At 47.6% G+C, this 8,049-nt stretch overlaps 1 long non-coding RNA gene across 3 annotated transcripts; it reads right to left on the bottom strand.

Moving 5' to 3' along the window:
• Window positions 1–1,167: 1,167 nt before the first annotated feature.
• Window positions 1,168–7,564, bottom strand: LOC128097661 (uncharacterized). Of its 3 annotated transcripts, XR_008213936.1 has the most exons (3): window positions 7,245–7,556; window positions 4,815–6,383; window positions 1,168–1,731 (listed from the first exon to the last, which is right to left on the bottom strand). It is a non-coding gene; the product is annotated as an uncharacterized LOC128097661 (long non-coding RNA). The 3 variants fall into 3 exon arrangements; XR_008213937.1 differs by lacking the exon at window positions 1,168–1,731 and having other exon boundaries at window positions 3,854–6,566; window positions 7,245–7,564; XR_008213935.1 differs by lacking the exon at window positions 1,168–1,731 and having other exon boundaries at window positions 3,854–6,383; window positions 7,245–7,564.
• Window positions 7,565–8,049: the final 485 nt, after the last annotated feature.

Raw genomic sequence — 8,049 nt, 5'->3', positions numbered from 1 at the left:
GGGTCATGACCCCTTTGGTGATCGAGCGACTGTTTCACAGGGGTCACCTAAGACCATCGGAAAACAGATATTTATATTGCGACTCATAACAGTGGGAGAATTACAGTTATGAAGTAGCAAGGAGAATAATTTTGTGGTTGGGGGTCACCATAATGTGAGGGGCTGTATTAAAGGGCCACAGCATTAGGAAGGTTGAGAACCACTGATCTAGAGAGCATACTTGGTGACACCTGTTGTTCAGACAAGTCAAGATCATGCCTGGATTACAGACGACCGTAAAGGGAAGGCTGGGAAATTCTGGTGTCCAAGTGACAAGCTAAGCTAAGACCCTCGCCCTTCTGTGTCTTCTCTTTTGGGATCCTTGCCTGGCCTTCCTGTCTGCTACAACAGTGAGCTGAAAAGCTTCTGCTCACTCTTCAGGGGCCAGTGGGAACCAGGAGTGGCCCAGATCACAAATAGAGAGAATGGGTGGTTTAGCTCTGCAGCCTAAGCTTTAGGTAGTGGCCTGTTTCCTTGCCCCATAGGACCTTGCTTCAGGAAAAAGTTTGTTACCTGCTGCTAGCCAAGGAGGAAAGCCTGGGTCCCAATAGGACCCCAGGTTCGTCCATTGATTCGCTCAAATAGCCAAGACACTCTACTCCAGTCTGGGCCATAATTCGTTCTGGGGACAGTACATGTCCACCTGCCTTTGTTCGTTCTTCATAGCAAGCAGCTGCCAGGATTCAGAAGTTCTGAGCCTGGCTTCCCTAGGCTAATCTTCAGCAGAGGTGGTCCTCTGTCTGAGCCAAGCAGAATCCGGATGGAAATTCCACTCCATTTCCTCTTACAGGGCATCAGTAGGCTGGGAGTTCAGACCTGTGTCAGTCTGACCTCCCCCCGCTCCCTGTACCACCAGGCAAGCTCTTCCCGAGTCTCAGCTTCTCTATCTAGTAAATGCCTGGTTACAACAACCTTTCTTCAAATCTCATGTTTGCCAGTGTCACCTGGTCACTTGGTGTCTATTCCTAATGTTTTTACTAAAGGACTTAACATTTTAACTGTCCTTTTCTTCAAAAATAAAAACATCAAATCAGGAGTTCAAGCTTGCGGCCAGTGAACTTTCTACCCTTGTTCTCCCTTAGGAGAAATAATCCCCCGGATCCCAAGGAAGCAGAACTCACTCCAGGGAAGGATTCTCTTCGTTTTGTCTTAAAAACAACAACAACGACAACAACAACAACAACAACAAATTTTTGTGATGTCCTTTCTCTCCCCTCAAGTAAAGTCAATAACTTTGAACTTCCGCTCCTTTCCAAAATTTTTGCATAAGTTTAGGCTGATTAAAACAGGATTTGATCTTCTCTCCAGATGTTTTGATCACAGAAGGGCCACATATGTGCACACATTCCTGGATATTTTTAGAGTTTTTACAGGATCCAAAGCTCTCACTGCTTTTTCACTCTGTGCTTTGTGGCCGGGCCTGGGAGATGCTCTGCCAAGGCGGCCGAGGCTGGTGGCAGAGGGCCTGGCCCGGGGGAGGCTTCCAAAGCAGCCTCGCTCAGTGACGTGGGACAGGAAGTTACTCTGTGGCATTCCTGGAGACTGGAAGGCTTCAGTCCCTGGGGCCTCTCTAGCCACCAAGAAGAAACAAACTGATGCGTTGAAGAATTCGAGGTTACGTGGGTAGCTCCCTGAAGGGTTCTGGCTGCCAGTTCCCTCAACGCACACACAGAACTTGCAAGATCGACATCACTGAGGAGAGTGGAAATATTGGTCAGAAAGTCAGCTGTGCCTCAGGCTGCTTATACAACCAGGTCCCTTTCTCTACTTGGTCTCAGTTTCTCCATCTACTAAATGGGATGTATTGTACCTGTAGCCCACAGATCTGAAGACTATGACCTGCAGCCAGGCTGCCTGGTTTTGAAAGTGAAACTGTGGTGGGGCCCAGCCATGCCCATTTGTCGATGCATGTAACTGAGTGACAACCTCAGGGTTGGCCAGTTACAATAGAAACCAACTGGGCTGCCGGCCTGAAGTGGCTACCCTCTGGCCCTTCAAGGAAAAGTTTGCTGACTGACGTCTCCACCCTTATCATGTGGCAGATGTGGCACTGGCCCCTCCAAGATAAGTCAAAGGTTCCTTTCTGCTAGCAACTGGGTCCTTCTTCCTTTCCTTGGGGGACAGTGGGAAAACCCTAAGTTGCATTTCCTGTTGTCTCCCAGAGGTCTTCAGTAGGACTGAGCCCCTGATGTCCACCACAAAAACCTGTTCCTCTCTGCACAGGATCAGCTTCCTGCCTTTTACTCTACATACTAGTGTTGTCTGGGATGTCTTCCCCTCAAACCTCATACTGCACATCCTTGACTCGGGTGTCTGCCCACGGCCATTGTCAGCCATGTTGGTGTTATTGTTAACTTGACAGAATCTAAAATTGCCAGGGAGATGGGTCTCTGAGCCTGCTTGTGAAGAATTTTCTTAATTGGGTTAACTGAGGAAGGAAGACCTGCCCTGAATATGGGCAGCACTATATTTCATGAGCTGGACCCTGAACTGAATAAAAAAGAGAAGCTGAGTGTTAGCATGGATGTATCTATGCCCTCTTCCGGCTGCAGGGGAAAGGTCACTTGACCAGCTGTCTTAAGCTCCTGCTGCCTTGGCATCTCTGCCATGAGGAGACTGCGTGCGCCCTGCACTGGGAGCTGGAACAAACTCGTGCTTCCTTAAGTTGGGTTTGCCATAGTGCTTTGTCACAGCGGCAGGATAAGAATCTAAGACACTAGCCTTTGACAAGACTTCCATCTCATGCATCCGTCTTATTCCCCTTGTCTTGCTCCCTGTGTTAAGCTGCCCATTGTCTTCTGGGCTCCGGTAAAATGCAAGAAATGCAGGTGTGGGGTGTGGTGACCTGAGTGACTCCTGTGGAACTGGAGGCTCAGTCCGGAAGTGAGCAGGAGGTGGTTCTGGGAAGTGAACCCGGCTCTAAAGAGGGAAGCTGTCAGAGAAATATCTACTGCTGCTTCTTCCTGGGCTTGCAAGCAGCGTGTTCACTCTTGGCAAATGTTTGAAGAACTTTCTAGGTGCTGAGCAAACACTATCACGAGACCAACCATGTCTCTTTGGCACCTTTTGGGCAGAGTGGTGCTTGGCATGCTTACTGTCTCACGTCTCTGTTTTTCCCTGCCCAGATCACTGATTTTTTACCACTCTTGATGTCTGTTTTTAAGTAGACATTTCATCAGAAAGGATGCTTGGATGGCAGGTTGAAAAGATGTTCAACATCCTCAGTAGAAATTAAGTCAGAGCATGGCGCCACTACCCACTAAAACAGCTAACCTGAAAAAAGGTTGATCATACCTCTGGTTGGTGAGGATGTGTGTGTGTGTGTGGGGGGGGGTGGTCAGAACTCCAGTAATCTGCTGGTGGAACTGTACAATGGCACTATTATTTTGGAAAACAATGTGACAGTCTCTTAAAAAGTTAAGTATACACTGATCACATGACACAGGCATTTCCTCTACAAAAATAAAGACATATGTCCACACAGAGAGACTGTTTTGCAAATGGCCATGAAAGATTTATTTGTAATTATCCCAAGCTGGCATTATCCACCAGCAAGTGAATGAATAAACAAATTGTCATGTAAAGGTTCACTGGAATGCTAGTAGTCAATAAAAAGGAGTGGGCTCTTGAGACATGCAATAAGATACCTGAACCTCAGAGTAATTATATTGGGTGAGAGAAGACAGATAAAATGGTGGCCAGTGTATGCTTGCATTTATGTAAATGACAAGAAATTGAAAATTAGCCTACAGCAGTGGAAAGCAGGTCAGTGGCTGCCTGTGAAGATCATGGAAGAGGCAGAGACAATGGACAATAGAAGAGGAGAAGACATCATTTTAATTTGGGGATGTTATAGGGATCACACATAAGCCAACTCTAACTCAGGTATACACTTTCAATGTGTGTTTCATTATGGGTTAACCACATCCCAACAAAGCTCCTTCAAAACGAGGATACAGGGGATGCATTGGAGAATTGTTCTTCATTTACTGTCTCCTGGGGATGCTCATTGAAATAAAACCAACAATGTAAAAACAAGCAGCTTGGTATTGCCCTGGCTGGCACAGAATGGTGTACCCCAAAGGGCAAGGGAAGAAGGGACAGTACTTGGGAACTGGGAGACAATTCCTTCACCTCCTTGAGCCCAGGCATCTTCATACGTAAAATAGAAAGACATCTTACCACTTTGCCTTCTCTATGTGGGTGATTTGAGAAAAAGTGAGTCTTCATGTACTTGTGTAAATTACCAAATCTTTGGATCTTCATGCCAAGCACTGCCAAGCATGTGCAGAAACCCCACTCTTAGATGCCACATGTCTAGCCTAAGGTGTATCAGGAGCCTACAGAGCCTCTTCTGGAATTGACTGTCTACCTCCCTTTTGATTTCCCACACAAAATGACTCTCTGAGTCTTCTTTGGTCCTTCAATGCTCTTTCCTGTCCCCATTTCCTTCTGTGTGTGTGTGTGTGTGTGTGTGTGTGTGTGTGTGTGTGTGTCTCATGAGTGAACGTGTGTATGTGTACATGTGGGCTGGAAGTTGATGCTCATGCTGAGTGTCTCTTTCACTATTAGTTATTTCGTTGGAGATTTAACTCTTTCTTTTCCATTAGTGTCTTAAGAGATGATACACATTGACAAAACAGCATATTTCTTCACAAGAAAAAATAATTATGCCTCCTAAACAATCAGAATTGAAGTCATAAAATTATAAAGTAAAAACTTTAATGGATATGTGTCAAGGAAACTATTCGAAGTGCCTGTTTTAGTCATACTACCTGTTCTGTTCTTTGTGATTTTGATCCCAAATGATGCCAAGGTTCTCAGCCACTGTTAATGACTGAGACAGGGCTTCTTGCTGATCCTGGGGTTTGCTGATTCTGGCTAGTTTAGTTAGCCAGATTTCCATGAGGATCTCTTGTCTCTGCTCTGGCCTACTTAAAAAAAAAAACAAAAACAAAAGAAAACCAACAACAACAACAAAAAAAAAAGGATTCTGGGGATCTGGCCCCTGGTCCTCACATATCAGAGCAAGTGCTTAATCTACTGGGCGGTCCCCCTCGCTGTCTTGCCTTCTTTGGGTGACCAGTTGACGCCATTCTTCCTTTACATTTTCTTCAGTTCCTCAAGTTATCTTCTGTCATCGAGGGCCAGGTGTGCCCCTTCACTACATGGTGAGGGAAACATCAGTGACCAGTGGGCAGCTCCCTTTGTTTACGGTCTCTTTTGGCACTGGGGAGAGAGACCAATATTCTTGGGGAGCCCAGTTTGGTGGCAGAGACTGACACACAACCATCCCAGCACCCTGTTTGATGTTATGGCGGAGTAGCTTTGTGGAAGATGTGGGACGGAGACAAGGGGAGAGGAAATGTCACAGCTGACCCAACAGCCAGGGTATTTGCCAGACAGAAGGGAGAGGAGAGAATTCGAGGCCAGAAGCAGAACCCCTTTCTTACAAGCAAGAGTCATAGAGCACATCGAACATGTGAATAGTTTGGTGTGGACAAAACCTAACAAGAGGTAAGGCTGAGGAGAAGTCAGGCCGAGATCATGGAAGCTAAATCGTGCATGTGCTGAAGCTTTGGCCTTGAATTTGAGGGCACTAGTCAGGCTCTGAAGAGTTCCAAGTCTGTAAAGACAGCCATGAGTTATTCCTCTGAGGTGATTTGTAGGCCCCTGTTCAAATATTCTTCAGGAATACGTTCAGACCAGAACTTGACTACCACAGCACTGTCCATACTGGGGCCAGACAAACCTAGGACACTCCATGATTGCATCCTTGGCCTCTCTCCACTAGTGACAGCGGTACATCCACAGTTTTGACAATACAAGGTGTCTCCATACATTGCCAAACGTCCCCTTATGGAAAATGGTTCCCAGTTGATTACTATTGTGTCGGAGTTGGGTGCTTTGTTTTGTTTTGTTTGGGGTTGAATTTTATTTGAGGAGCGTTCACATCGATGGCACTTTCTGTATTTGCCTTTGTCCTGCTCTCCAAAGCCCAGCAATGCCTGACTTCCAGCCTCCCCATGAGCTATGCTGGATGATGCCCTTGGCTGCCTCCATAGCCTCACTCAACACCCAGGACTCAAGCTCTCTGCTCCTGGGGGTGCTGGCTGTGGTTGGCTGTGGTGAACCCACTGCCAACAGCTCTGTTTGATTCTACTTCAGGCCAGTAAGGCACCTAATTCCCTGTGGGGCACACTCCATGGTGTCCAGGACACTCCTGGAAGGGTTCCCACCTCGAGGTCAGCTGAGACGGAGCTGTCGAAGCCTGTTGGCACTCAGTCTGTCAGTCTAATTGTCTGCCAAGCCATAGTTTGGAGGGACAAGTCAGCTCAGGAGGCCTGCCAGGGAAAGAGTACCAGGTCAGGCACAGAGGGCAAGTGGTGGCAGCTGGAATCCATGTGACTGCTGGAGGCTGAGTGTGTGTGTCACAGGGCAGAACTGGCCACTGGCTCCTGCCTTGGCTCAGTGCGAAAAGCTGTCACATGACTTGACTTCTCTGTGGGAGTCTTGTGTTTGGGGGGCTGGAGAGGGAGGTGGGAGGGAAGAGGGAAGTGTTTTTAGGATCTAGGCTGGAAATATAAAACACAGTTGTGAATCACAAGTTGCTTCTCACAGGACCGTGTTGGCTTTGCCAATGCAGAAATTGGGCTTCGGGCACACAGACAAGCTTACCCCCATCCTGTCAAGGTCAGACTCTGGTGGCTAAGAGAGGGTCTACTGATAGCTGAGCAGGGGGCTAGGGATCATTGTCTACCTCTCCCAACATCTCTGTACAACAAAACGCTGCTTCAGCCGCTCCCGGTTTGCTAATCTCATAATAGCCCCGTTTCCCAGAGAAAAAACCAAGGACCTGAGCCACCCTCCCTCCTCCATTTTCTCCCTTCCTTCAGGCTTTCAAGGTTTCATTTTCATTTTTCAGTTTTAAACTCCCAACCACAGGGTCCCTTCACCTCTCTGTGGCTTCAAATCCACACACCAGCTATTCCTTCTTGCCCACGGGCTGTGGGGGAGGATTCAAAGAGCGCCACGTCTTTGAACCAGAGGTCCAGGCTGGCTGAGGCTGGGGATCCTGAACAGACCCAGGTTAGCATGGCTGGAACCCGAGTCAGGTATGATCCCGTGGCTGTGAGGAGGGGCTTGGCATGCCCCCTCGGCAAGGACAGGAAAGCCCTGAGGGCTCCCCCAGCAGCTCCACTTACCTCAGCCCCCACAGAGCCAAGAGCTTTATTTAGCTGCCCCGAAATCCCACAGACCTGGACGGTGCTCTTGAGCTGGTTGGTGTCCTTGCGGTGGAAGAGGACAAAAGCTGGTGATGAGGCTTTGCCCTGGGAGGACGGCCACCTGCCCCGTGCTTGCCCAGTGAGTGTTTCATCTCAGGGGTTCGCACTTTTTAAATGTTTAAAAATAACATTTAGTATATTTAATCTCATTATATAAGCAGGACATATTCAGTATAGAATAATTGGAAAAGCCAGAAGAGGATAAAGCAGTAAGTTCCGTCTTCACCAGTATCCTACCCATCAGGGACAAGCCCTGGTAAGATGCTGGAACAGGGCTGCTCATCTGTCCTTAGGTCATGGGCAGGTATACTGCTCTAAAGAGTAAAAACAGAACATACTTCACGTAAAACTACAAAAAGGATTGCAATTTCACAGGCACGAATCTAAGCACACAGCTTTTAATATTTAGTAGCTCAGTGTATTTCCTATGTTAACCCCTCCTGTGATAGTCACTCAGGTGAAGAGACAATCCATTTCCGGGCCTGGGAACCTCCCATGTCCTTTCTTACTCCGTCTCTCAAGATGTCACCAGTATCCTGACCTCAGTCATTGCAGACTGCCCTGGGCTGCCCTGGAGTGTTGTGGAAATAGAGTCATAGAGGATGAACTTCCCTGTCGCCCACTGTGCAGCAGTTACTACAGCCCCGACCTGGCAAGGGTCCTTGGCACTGGTGTTTTAATGTATGTTGAACAACTGAATGAATGAGTACGTGAATGAATGGAA

Source organism: Peromyscus californicus, unplaced genomic scaffold (assembly GCF_007827085.1).
Source record: "Peromyscus californicus insignis strain IS unplaced genomic scaffold, ASM782708v3 Scaffold_5__1_contigs__length_169319896, whole genome shotgun sequence".
In the NCBI taxonomy this organism is placed as follows: Eukaryota; Metazoa; Chordata; class Mammalia; order Rodentia; family Cricetidae; genus Peromyscus; species Peromyscus californicus.
The sequence above is the reverse complement of the archived record's forward strand: the minus strand, read 5'-3'. Positions and strand labels throughout refer to the sequence as shown.